Raw genomic sequence first — 15,554 nt, forward strand, 5'->3', positions numbered from 1 at the left:
TGAAGGCTGGGACTGGATGGTGTTAAGAGATAGATGGGAGGAGTCTAATGGAGCTGAAGGGTGGGACTGGATGGTGTTAAGAGATAGATGGGAGGAGTCTAATGGAGCTGAAGGCTGGGACTGGATGGTGTTAAGAGATAGATGGGAGGAGTCTAATGGAGCTTAAGTCTGGGACTGAATGGTGTTAAGAGATAGATGGGAGGAGTCTAATGGAGCTGAAGGCTGGAACTGGATGGTGTTGAGAGATAGATGGGAGGAGTCTAATGGAGCTGAAGGCTGGGACTGGATGGTGTTAAGAGATAGATGGGAGGAGTCTAATGGAGCTGAAGGCTGGGACTGGATGGTGTTAAGAGAAAGATGGGAGGGGTTGAATGGAGCTGAAGGCTGGGACTGGATGGTGTTAAGAGATAGATGGGAGGAGTCTAATGGAGCTGAAGGCTGGGACTGGATGGTGTTAAGAGATAGATGGGAGGAGTCTAATGGAGCTGAAGGGTGGGACTGGATGGTGTTAAGAGATAGATGGGAGGAGTGGGACTGGATGGTGTTAAGAGATAGATGGGAGGAGTCTAATGGAGCTGAAGGGTGGGACTGGATGGTGTTAAGAGATAGATGGGAGAGTCTAATGGATGAAGGGTGGGACTGGATGGTGTTAAGAGGATGGGAGGAGTCTAATGGAGCTGAAGGCTGGGACTGGATGGTGTTAAGAGATAGATGGGAGGAGTCTAATGGAGCTGAAGGGTGGGACTGGATGGTGTTAAGAGATAGATGGGAGGAGTCTAATGGAGCTGAAGGGTGGGACTGGATGGTGTTAAGAGATAGATGGGAGGAGTCTAATGGAGCCTGGAGGGTGGGACTGGATGGTGTTAAGAGATAGATGGGAGGAGTCTAATGGAGCCTGAAGGGTGGGACTGGATGGTGTTAAGAGATAGATGGGAGGAGTCTAATGGAGCTGAAGGCTGGGACTGGATGGTGTTAAGAGAAAGATGGGAGGGGTTGAATGGAGCTGAAGCCTGGGACTGGATGGTGTTAAGAGATAGATGGGAGGAGTCTAATGGAGCTGAAGGCTGGGACTGGATGGTGTTAAGAGATAGATGGGAGGAGTCTAATGGAGCTGAAGGCTGGGACTGGATGGTGTTAAGAGATAGATGGGAGGAGTCTAATGGAGCTGAAGGGTGGGACTGGATGGTGTTAAGAGATAGATGGGAGGAGTCTAATGGAGCTGAAGGGTGGGACTGGATGGTGTTAAGAGATAGATGGGAGGAGTCTAATGGAGCTGAAGGGTGGGACTGGATGGTGTTAAGAGATAGATGGGAGGAGTCTAATGGAGCTGAAGGGACTGGATGGTTTTAAGAGATAGATGGGAGGAGTCTAATGGAGCCTGTAGGGTGGGACTGGATGGTGTTGAGAGATAGATGGGAGGGGCTGAATGGAGCTGAAGGGTGGGACTGGATGGTGTTAAGAGATAGATGGGAGGAGTCTAATGGAGCCTGGAGGGTGGGACTGGATGGTGTTAAGAGATAGATGGGAGGAGTCTAATGGAGCCTGAAGGATGGGACTGGATGGTGTTAAGAGATAGATGGGAGGAGTCTAATGGAGCCTGGAGGGTGGGACTGGATGGTGTTAAGAGATAGATGGGAGGAGTCTAATGGAGCCTGGAGGGTGGGACTGGATGGTGTTAAGAGATAGATGGGAGGAGTCTAATGGAGCTGAAGGGACTGGATGGTGTTAAGAGATAGATGGGAGGAGTCTAATGGAGCTGAAGGCTGGGACTGGATGGTGTTAAGAGATAGATGGGAGGAGTCTAATGGAGCTGAAGGGTGGGACTGGATGGTGTTAAGAGATAGATGGGAGGAGTCTAATGGAGCCTGGAGGGTGGGACTGGATGGTGTTAAGAGATAGATGGGAGGAGTCTAATGGAGCCTGAAGGGTGGGACTGGATGGTGTTAAGAGATAGATGGGAGGAGTCTAATGGAGCTGAAGGGTGGGGCTGGATGGTGTTAAGCGATAGATGGGAGGAGTCTAATGGAGCCTGGAGGGTGGGACTGGATGGTGTTCAGAGAATAGATGGGAGGAGTCTAATGGAGCTGAAGGGACTGGATGGTGTTAAGAAATAGATGGGAGGAGTCTAATGGAGCTGAAGGGTGGGACTGGATGGTGTTAAGCGATAGATGGGAGGAGTCTAATGGAGCCTGGAGGGTGGGACTGGATGGTGTTCAGAGAATAGATGGGAGGAGTCTAATGGAGCCTGAAGGGTGGGACTGGATGGTGTTAAGAGATAGATGGGAGGAGTCTAATGGAGCTGAAGGGTGGGGCTGGATGGTGTTAAGAGATAGATGGGAGGAGTCTAATGGAGGGTGGGACTGGATGGTGTTAAGAGATAGATGGGAGGAGTCTAATGGAGCCTGGAGGGTGGGACTGGATGTTGTTAAGAGATAGATGGTTGGGGTCTAATGGAGCCTGAAGGGACTGGATGGTGTTAAGAGATAGATGGGAGGAGCTGAATGGAGCTGAAGGGACTGGATGGTGTTAAGAGATAGATGGGAGGAGTCTAATGGAGCTGAAGGGACTGGATGGTGTTAAGAGATAGATGGGAGGAGCTGAATGGAGCTGAAGGGTGGGACTGGATGGTGTTAAGAGATAGATGGGAGGAGTCTAATGGAGCCTGAAGGGTGGGACTGGATGGTGTTAAGAGATAGATGGGAGGAGTCTAATGGAGCTGAAGGGACTGGATGGTGTTAAGAGATAGATGGGAGGAGCTGAATGGAGCTGAAGGGACTGGATGGTGTTAAGAGATAGATGGGAGGAGCTGAATGGAGCTGAAGGGTGGGACTAATAACACGATAACTAATGTAAAACATACGGGCTCTGTATATAGGTTCAGAACATTTGTGAAATAGCACAGTTGAAAAATATATGACAAATAGAAATCAAACTGGATGGACATCAGAAATAGAGGAGGAGGCTATAGACACACACATCCCATTCAACCCCCCCCCCCCTATAGACACACACATCATATTCAACCCCCCCCCCCTATAGACACACATCATATTCAACCCCCCCCACCTATAGACACACACATCATATTCAACCCCCCACCTATAGACACACACATCATATTCAACCCCCCACCTATAGACACACACATCATATTCAACCCCCCACCTATAGACACACACATCATATTCAACCCCCCTACCTAGACACACACATCATATTCAACCCCCCCACCTATAGACACACACATCATATTCAACCCCCCACCTACCTAGACACACACATCATATTCAACCCCCCCACCTATAGACACACACATCACATTCAACCCCCCCACCTATAGACACACACATCATATTCAACCCCCCACCTATAGACACACACATCATATTCAACCCCCCACCTATGGACACACACATCATATTCAACCCCCCCCTATAGACACACACATCATATTCAACCAACCTATAGACACACACATCATATTCAACCCCCCACCTATAGACACACACATCATATTCAGCCCCCCCCCCCTATAGACACACACATCATATTCAACCCCCCTATAGACACACACATCATATTCAACCCCCCCCACCTAGACACACACATCATATTCAACCCCCCTATAGACACACACATCATATTCAACCCCCCACCCATAGACACACATCCCATTCAACCCCCCACCCATAGACACACACATCATATTCAACACATCCCCCCCACCTATAGACACACACATCATATTCAACCCCCCCCACCTATAGACACACACATCATATTCAACCCCCCTATAGACACACACATCATATTCAACCCCCCCCTATAGACACACACATCACATTCAACCCCCCACCCATAGACACACACATCCCATTCAACCCCCCCCCTATAGACACATCATATTCAACCCCCCCACCTATAGACACACACATCATATTCAACCCCCCCACCTATAGACACACACATCATATTCAACCCCCCCCACCTATAGACACACACATCATATTCAACCCCCCACCTATAGACACACACATCATATTCAACCCCCCCCACCTATAGACACACACATCATATTCAACCCCCCACCCATAGACACACACATCATATTCAACCCCCCACCTATAGACACACACATCATATTCAACCCCCACCTATAGACACACACATCATATTCAACCCCCCACCTATAGACACACATCATATTCAACCCCCCTATAGACACACACATCATATTCAACCCCCCACCTATAGACACACACATCATATTCAACCCCCCCCACCTATAGACACACACATCATATTCAACCCCCCACCTATAGACACACACATCATATTCAACCCCCCCCACCTATAGACACACACATCATATTCAACCCCCCACCTATAGACACACACATCATATTCAACCCCCCCCACCTATAGACACACATCATTCAACCCCCCCCCACCTATAGACACACACATCATATTCAACCCCCCCCACCTATAGACACACACATCATATTCAACCCCCCACCTACAGACACACATCATATTCAACCCCCCTATAGACACACACATCATATTCAACCCCCCCCCTATAGACACACACATCATATTCAACCCCCCCCCCTATAGACACACACATCATATTCAACCCCCCACCTATAGACACACACATCATATTCAACCCCCCCCCCCACCTATAGACACACACATCATATTCAACCCCCCCCCCCCCTATAGACACACACATCATATTCAATTCCCCCACCTATAGACACACACATCATATTCAACCCCCCACCTATAGACACACACATCATATTCAACCCCCCCCCTATAGACACACACATCATATTCAGACCCCCCACCTATAGACACACACATCATATTCAACCCCCCACCTATAGACACACACATCATATTCAACCCCCCACCTATAGACACATCATCCCATTCAACCCCCCACCCATAGACACACACATCATATTCAACCCCCCACCCATAGACACACACATCATATTCAACCCCCCCCACCTATAGACACACACATCATATTCAACCCCCCCCACCTATAGACACACACATCATATTCAACCCCACCTATCAACCCCCCACCTATAGACACACACATCATATTCAACCCCCCCCTATAGACACACACATCATATTCAACACACATCCCATTCCCCCCACCTATAGACACACACATCATATTCAACCCCCCACCTATAGACACACACATCATATTCAACCCCCCACCTATAGACACACATCATATTCAACCCCCCCCCTATAGACACACATCATCATTCCCCCCACCATAGACACACACATATAGACACACACATCATATTCAACCCCCCCACCTATAGACACACACATCATATTCAATTCCCCCCACCTATAGACACACACATCATATTCAACCCCCAACCCCACACATCATATTATAGACACAACATCCCATTCAACCCCCACCCATAGACACACACATCATATTCAACCCCCCACCTATAGACACACACATCATATTCAACCCCCCACCTATAGACACACACATCATATTCAACCCCCCACCTATAGACACACACATCATATTCAACCCCCACCTATAGACACACACATCATATTCAACCCCCTATAGACACACACATCATATTCAACCCCCCACCCATAGACACACATCATATTCAACCCCCCCTATAGACACACACATCATATTCAACCCCCCCACCTATAGACACACACATCCCCCACCTATAGACACACATCATATTCAACCCCCCACCTATAGACACACACATCATATTCAACCCCCCACCTATAGACACACACATCATATTCAACCCCCACCCATAGACACACACATCCCATTCAACCCCCCACCCTATAGACACACACATCATTCAACCCCACCTATAGACACACACATCATATTCAACCCCCCACCTATAGACACACACATCATATTCAACCCCCCCACCTATAGACACACACATCATATTCAACCCCCCTATAGACACACACATCATATTCAACCCCCCACCTATAGACACACACATCACCTATAGACACACACATCATATTCAACCCCCCCTATAGACACACACATCATATTCAACCCCCCCCACCTATAGACACACATCATATTCAACCCCCCACCTATAGACACACACATCATATTCAACCCCCCCCACCCATAGACACACACATCCCATTCAACCCCCCACCCATAGACACACACATCCCATTCAACCCCCCACCTATAGACACACACATCATATTCAACCCCCCCCCACCCATAGACACACACATCATATTCAACCCCCCCACCTATAGACACACACATCATATTCAACCCCCCCACCTATAGACACACACATCATATTCAATTCCCCCCACCTATAGACACACACATCATATTCAACCCCCCACCTATAGACACACACATCCCATTCAATTCCCCCCACCTATAGACACACACCCATTCAACCCCCCACCTATAGACACACACATCATATTCAACCCCCCCACCTATAGACACACACATCATATTCAATCATATTCCCCCACCTATAGACACACACATCATATTCAACCCCCCACCTATAGACACACATCATATTCAACCCCCCCTATAGACCCCCCATTCAACCCCCACCTATAGACACACACATCATATTCAACCCCCCCACCTATAGACACACACATCCCATTCAACCCCCCACCTATAGACACACACATCATATTCAATAGACACACACATCCCCTATAGACACCACATCATATTCAACCCCCCACCTATAGACACACATCATCCCATTCAACCCCCCACCTATAGACACACACATCATATTCAACCCCCCCCCACCTATAGACACACACATCCCACCCATAGACACACACATCCCATTCAACCCCCCCACCTATAGACACACACATCATATTCAACCCCCCCACCTATAGACACACACATCATATTCAACCCCCCCCCACACACATAGACACACATCCACATTCAACCCCCCACCTATAGACACACACATCATATTCAACCCCCCCCTATAGACACACACATCATATTCAACCCCCACCTATAGACACACACATCATATTCAACCCCCCCCCACCCCATCATATTCAACCCCCCACCTATAGACACACACATCATATTCAACCCCCCCCACCTATAGACACACACATCATATTCATAGACACACATCCACCCCACCTATAGACACACACATCATATTCAACCCCCCCCCCACACCATAGACCCACAGACACACACATCATATTCAACCCCCCACCTATAGACACACACATCATATTCAACCCCCCCACCTAGACACACACATCATATTCAACCCCCCCCCCACCTCATAGACACACACATCATATTCAACCCCCCTCCCCCCCCCCACCTATAGACACACACATCATATTCAACCCCCCATATAGACACACACATCATATTCAACCCCCCACCTATAGACACACACATCATATTCAACCCCCACCTATAGACACACACATCATATTCAACCCCCCTATAGACACACATCATATTCAACCCCCCACCTATAGACACACACATCATATTCAACCCCCCCACCCTATAGACACACACATCATATTCAACCCCCCCCTATAGACACACAATCATATTCAACCCCCCTATAGACACACACATCATATTCAACCCCCCACCTATAGACACACACATCATTACCCCCCCTATAGACACATCATATTCAACCCCCCACCTATAGACACACACATCATATTCAACCCCCCACCTATAGACACACACATCATATTCAACCCCCCTATAGACACACACATCATATTCAACCCCCACCCCCCACCTATAGACACACATCATATTCCCCCCCATAGACACACACACATTCATCATATTCAATTCAACCCCCCCTATAGACACACATCATATTCAACCCCCACCTATAGACACACACATCATATTCAACCCCCACCTATAGACACACACACACCTATAGACACACATCCCATTCACACATCCCATTCAACCCCCCCCCCACCATAGACACACACATCATATTCAACCCCCCCACCTATAGACACACATCACACACATCATATTCAACCCCCCACCTATAGACACACACATCATATTCAACCCCCCACCTATAGACACACACATCATATTCAACCCCCCACCTATAGACACACACATCATATTCAACCCCCCACCTATAGACACACACATCATATTCAACCCCCCACCTATAGACACACACATCATATTCAACCCCCCCCTATAGACACACATCATAGACACACACATTCAACCCCCCCACCATAGACACACACATCATATTCAACCCCCCCCACCTATAGACACACACATCATATTCAACCCCCCACCTATAGACACACACATCATATTCAACCCCCTATAGCATCACACTATAGACACATCATATTCAACCCCCTATAGACACACACATCATATTCAACCCCCCCACCTATAGACACACACATCATATTCAACCCCCCACCTATAGACACATCATATTCAACCCCCCCCACCTATAGACACACACATCATATTCAACCCCCCCCCACCTATAGACACACACATCATATTCAACCCCCCCCCCCACCTATAGACACACATCATATTCAACCCCCCCCTATAGACACACACATCATATTAGACACCTATAGACACACACATCATATTCAACCCCTATAGACCCCCCCCCTATAGACACACACATCATATTCAACCCCCCACCTATAGACACACACATCATATTCAACCCCCCACCTATAGACACACACATCATATTCAACACATCCCCCCCCCCTATAGACACACACACACATCATATTCAACATCCCATTAGACAACCCAACCCCACATCCCATTCAACCCCCCCTATAGACACACACATCATATTCAACCCCCCACCTATAGACACACACATCATATTCAACCCCCCCCATAGACACACACATCCCATTCAACCCCCCACCTATAGACACACACATCATATTCAACCCCCCACCCATAGACACACACCCCCCCCCTATAGACACACACATCATATTCAACCCCCCCCACCTATAGACACACACATCATATTATTCAATCATATTCCCCCCACCTATAGACACACACATCATATTCACCCCCCCACCTATAGACACACATCATATTCAACCCCCCACCTATAGACACACACATCATATTCAACCCCCACCACACACATCATATTCAACCCCCCCCCATCATATTCCCCCATATAGACACACACATCATATTCAACCCCCCCCCACCTATAGACACACACATCATATTCAACATTCCCCTATAGACACACCCCCCTATAGACACACACATCATATTCAACCCCCCACCTATAGACACACACATCATATTCAACCCCCCCTATAGACACACACATCATTCAACCCCCCACCTATAGACACACACATCATATTCAACCCCCCCCACCTATAGACACACACATCATATTCAACCCCCACCTATAGACACACACATCATATTCAACCCCCCCCCCTATAGACACACCATCATAGACACACACATCATATTCAACCCCCCACCTATAGACACACACATCATATTCAACCCCCCCCCCCCATATTATAGACACACACATCATATTCAACCCCCCCCCCCTATAGACACACACATCATATTCAACCCCCCCACCTATAGACACACACATCACATCATATTCAACCCCCCCCCCACACATCATATTCAACCCCCCCACCTATAGACACACACATCATATTCAACCCCCCCCCACCCATAGACACACACATCATATTCAACCCCCACCCATAGACACACACATCATATTCAACCCCCCACCTATAGACACACACATCATATTCAACCCCCACCTATAGACACACACATCATATTCAACCCCCCCACCTATAGACACACACATCATATTCAACCCCCCACCTATAGACACACACATCATATTCAATAGACACCCCCCCCCTATAGACACACATCATATCCCATTCCCCCCCACCTATAGACACACACATCATATTCAACCCCCCCCCACCTATAGACACACACATCATATTCAACCCCCCACCTATAGACACACACATCATTCAACCCCCATTAGACACACCATATTCAACATCCTATAGACACACACATCATATTCAACCCCCCACCTATAGACACACACATCATATTCAACCCCCACCTATAGACACACACATCCCATTCAACCCCCCACCCTATAGACACACACATCCCATTCAACCCCCTATAGACACACCTATACCCCCACTATAGACACACATCATCAACCCCCACCTATAGACACACACATCATATTCAACCCCCCACCTATAGACACACACATCATATTCAACCCCCCCACCTATAGACATCACACATCACATAGACACACATCATATTCAACCCCCACCATAGACACATTCAACATAGACACATTCATTCAACCCCCCCCACCTATAGACACACACACATTCAACCCCCCCACCTATAGACACACATCATATTCAACCCCCCACCTATAGACACACACATCACATTCAACCCCCCCACCTATAGACACACACATCATATTCAACCCCCCACCTATAGACACACACATCACCCCCCACCTATAGACACACACATCATATTCAACCCCCACCCTATAGACACACATCATATTCAACCCCCCCCCTATAGACACACACATCATATTCAACCCCCCACCTATAGACACACACACATCATTCAACCCCCCCACCCTATAGACACACACATCATATTCAACCCCCCACCTATAGACACACACATCATATTCAACCCCCCACCTATAGACACACACATCATATTCAACCCCCCACCTATAGACACACACATCATATTCAACCCCCCCCACCTATAGACACACACATCATATTCAACCCCCCCCCATAGACACACACATCATATTCAACCCCCCCCTATAGACACACACATCATATTCAGAAGCCCCAGGTGTCACACGTTATATTATGTTGAGGCACGGCAAGGCTTGTTGCCAAGGTAACGCCAGGATCATAAGCTCAGGTGTCAGGACGTTATATTATGTTGAGGCACGGCAAGGCTTGTTGCCAAGGTAACGCCAGGATCAGAAGCTCAGGTGTCAGTACGTTATATTATGTTGAGGCACGGCAAGGCTTGTTGCCAAGGTAACGCCAAGATCAGAAGCTCAGGTGTCAGTACGTTATATTATGTTGAGGCACGGCAAGGCTTGTTGCCAAGGTAACGCCAGGATCAGAAGCTCAGGTGTCAGTACGTTATATTATGTTGAGGCAAGGCTTGTTGCCAAGGTAACGCCAGGATCAGAAGCTCAGGTGTCAGGACGTTATATTATGTTGAGGCACGGCAAGGCTTGTTGCCAAGGTAACGCCAGGATCATAAGCTCAGGTGTCAGGACGTTATATTATGTTGAGGCACGGCAAGGCTTGTTGCCAAGGTAACGCCAGGATCAGAAGCTCAGGTGTCAGGACGTTATATTATGTTGAGGCACGGCAAGGCTTGTTGCCAAGGTAACGCCAGGATCAGAAGCTCAGGTGTCAGTACGTTATATTATTTTGAGGCATGGCAAGGCTTGTTGCCAAGGTAACGCCAGGATCAGAAGCTCAGGTGTCAGTACGTTATATTATGTTGAGGCACGGCAAGGCTTGTTGCCAAGGTAACGCCAGGATCAGAAGCTCAGGTGTCAGGACGTTATATTATGTTGAGGCACGGCAAGGCTTGTTGCCAAGGTAACGCCAGGATCAGAAGCTCAGGTGTCAGGACGTTATATTATGTTGAGGCACGGCAAGGCTTGTTGCCAAGGTAACGCCAGGATCAGAAGCTCAGGTGTCAGGACGTTATATTATGTTGAGGCACGGCAAGGCTTGTTGCCAAGGTAACGCCAGGATCAGAAGCTCAGGTGTCAGTACGTTATATTATGTTGAGGCACGGCAAGGCTTGTTGCCAAGGTAACGCCAGGATCAGAAGCTCAGGTGTCAGGACGTTATATTATGTTGAGGCACGGCAAGGCTTGTTGCCAAGGTAACGCCAGGATCAGAAGCTCAGGTGTCAGGACGTTATATTATGTTGAGGCACGGCAAGGCTTGTTGCCAAGGTAACGCCAGGATCAGAAGCTCAGGTGTCAGGACGTTATATTATGTTGAGGCACGGCAAGGCTTGTTGCCAAGGTAACGCCAGGATCAGAAGCTCAGGTGTCAGTACGTTATATTATGTTGAGGCACGGCAAGGCTTGTTGCCAAGGTAACGCCAGGATCAGATGCTCAGGTGTCAGGACGTTATATTATGTTGAGGCACGGCAAGGCTTGTTGCCAAGGTAACGCCAGGATCAGAAGCTCAGGTGTCAGGACGTTATATTATGTTGAGGCACGGCAAGGCTTGTTGTACAAACACGGACATGTTTCCTTTGACTATGAAGTAGTGGGGCGGCAGGGTAGTGGTTAGAGTGTAGAGGCGGCAGGGTAGTGGTTAGAGTGTAGAGGTGGCAGGGTGGTGGTTAGAGTGTAGAGGCGGCAGGGTGGTGGTTAGAGTGTAGGGGCGGCAGGGTAGTGGTTAGAGTGTAGAGGCGGCAGGGTGGTGGTTAGAGTGTAGAGGCGGCAGGGTGGTGGTTAGAGTGTAGAGGCGGCAGGGTGGTGGTTAGAGTGTAGAGGCGGCAGGGTGGTGGTTAGAGTGTAGAGGCGGCAGGGTGGTGGTTAGAGTGTAGAGGCGGCAGGGTGGTGGTTAGAGTGTAGAGGCGGCAGGGTGGTGGTTAGAGTGCAGAGAGAGACGCGACAGAAGGTTAGTTACCAGAGAGACGCGACAGAAGGTTAGTTACCAGAGAGACGACAGAAGGTTAGTTACCAGAGAGACGACAGAAGGTTAGTTACCAGAGAGACGAGACAGACGGTTAGTTACCAGAGAGACGACAGATTGTTAGTTACCAGAGAGACGACAGAATGTTAGTTACCAGAGAGACGACAGAACTTACCAGAGAGACGACAGAAGGTTAGTTACCAGAGAGACGACAGAAGGTTAGTTACCAGAGAGACGACAGAAGGTTAGTTACCAGAGAGACGACAGAAGGTTAGTTAGCAGAGAGACGAAAGAAAGTTAGTTACCAGAGAGACGACAGAAGGTTAGTTACCAGAGAGACGACAGAAGGTTAGTTACCAGAGAGACGACAGAAGGTTAGTTACCAGAGAGACGACAGAAGGTTAGATACCAGAGAGACGCGAAAGAAGGTTAGTTACCAGAGAGACGACACAGAATTTTGGTTACCAGAGAGACGAGACAGAAGGTTAGTTACCAGAGAGACGAGACAGAAGGTTAGTTACCAGAGAGACGAGACAGTAGGTTAGTTACCAGAGAGACGACAGAAGGTTAGTTACCAGAGAGACGACAGTAGGTTAGTTACCAGAGAGACGACACAGAATTTTGGTTACCAGAGAGACGAGACAGAAGGTTGGTTACCAGAGAGACGAGACAGAAGGTTAGTTACCAGAGAAGGTTAGTTACAGAAGGTTAGTTACCAGAGAGACGCGACAGAAGGTTAGTTACCAGAGAGAGCGACAGAAGGTTAGTTACCAGAGAGACGACAGAAGGTTAGTTACCAGAGAGACGACAGAAGGTTAGTTACCAGAGAGACGACAGAAGGTTAGTTACCAGAGAGACGACAGAAGGTTAGTTACCAGAGAGACGACAGAAGGTTAGTTACCAGAGAGACGACAGAAGGTTAGTTACCAGAGAGACGACAGAAGGTTAGTTACCAGAGAGACGCGACAGAAGGTTAGTTACCAGAGAGACGCGACAGAAGGTTAGTTACCAGAGAGACGCGACAGAAGGTTAGTTACCAGAGAGTCGACAGTAGGTTAGTTACCAGAGAGTCGACAGTAGGTTAGTTACCAGAGAGACGACAGAAGGTTAGTTACCAGAGACGACACAGAATTTTGGTTACCAGAGAGACGAGACAGAAGGTTAGTTACCAGAGAGACGCGACAGAAGGTTAGTTACCAGAGAGACGCGACAGAAGGTTAGTTACCAGAGAGACGCGACAGAAGGTTAGTTACCAGAGAGACGCGACAGAAGGTTAGTTACCAGAGAGACGACAGAAGGTTAGTTACCAGAGAGACGACAGAAGGTTAGTTACCAGAGAGACGAGACAGACGGTTAGTTACCAGAGAGACGACAGATTGTTAGTTACCAGAGAGACGACAGAACTTACCAGAGAGACGACAGAAGGTTAGTTACCAGAGAGACGACAGAAGGTTAGTTACCAGAGAGACGACAGAAGGTTAGTTACCAGAGAGACGACAGAAGGTTAGTTACCAGAGAGACGACAGAAGGTTAGTTACCAGAGAGACGACAGAAGGTTAGTTACCAGAGAGACGCGACAGAAGGTTAGTTACCAGAGAGACGACACAGAATTTTGGTTACCAGAGAGACGAGACAGAAGGTTAGTTACCAGAGAGAGAAGGTTAGTTACCAGAGACAGAAGGTTAGTTACCAGAGAGACGACAGAAGGTTAGTTACCAGAGAGACGACAGAAGGTTAGTTACCAGAGAGACGACAGAAGGTTAGTTACCAGAGAGACGAGACAGAAGGTTAGTTACCAGAGAGACGAGACAGAAGGTTAGTTACCAGAGAGACGCGACAGAAGGTTAGTTACCAGAGAGACGACAGAAGGTTAGTTACCAGAGAGACGCGACAGAAGGTTAGTTACCAGAGACGACAGAAGGTTAGTTACCGACAGAAGGTTAGTTACCAGAGAGACGACAGAAGTTAGTTACCAGAGAGACGACAGAAGGTTAGTTACCAGAGAGACGACAGAAGGTTAGTTACCAGAGAGACGACAGAAGGTTAGTTACCAGAGAGACGACAGAAGGTTAGTTACCAGAGAGACGACAGAAGGTTAGTTACCAGAGAGACGACAGAAGGTTAGATACCAGAGAGACGCGAAAGAAGGTTAGTTACCAGAGAGACGACACAGAATTTTGGTTACCAGAGAGACGAGACAGAAGGTTAGTTACCAGAGAGACGAGACAGAAGGTTAGTTACCAGAGAGACGAGACAGAAGGTTAGTTACCAGAGAGACGACAGAAGGTTAGTTACCAGAGAGACGACAGAAGGTTAGTTACCAGAGAGACGACACAGAATTTTGGTTACCAGAGAGACGAGACAGAAGGTTGGTTACCAGAGAGACGAGACAGAAGGTTAGTTACCAGAGAGACGCGACAGAAGGTTAGTTACCAGAGAGACGCGACAGAAGGTTAGTTACCAGAGAGAAGCGACAGAAGGTTAGTTACCAGAGAGACGGCAGAAGGTCAGTTACCAGAGAGACGACAGAAGGTCAGTTACCAGAGAGACGAAAGAAGGTTAGTTACCAGAGAGACGACAGAAGGTTAGTTACCAGAGAGACGACAGAAGGTTAGTTACCAGAGAGACGACAGAAGGTTAGTTACCAGAGAGACGACAGAAGGTTAGTTACCAGAGAGACGCGACAGAAGGT

Source organism: Oncorhynchus nerka, linkage group LG14, assembly GCF_034236695.1.
Source record: "Oncorhynchus nerka isolate Pitt River linkage group LG14, Oner_Uvic_2.0, whole genome shotgun sequence".
Classification (NCBI taxonomy): Eukaryota; Metazoa; Chordata; class Actinopteri; order Salmoniformes; family Salmonidae; genus Oncorhynchus; species Oncorhynchus nerka.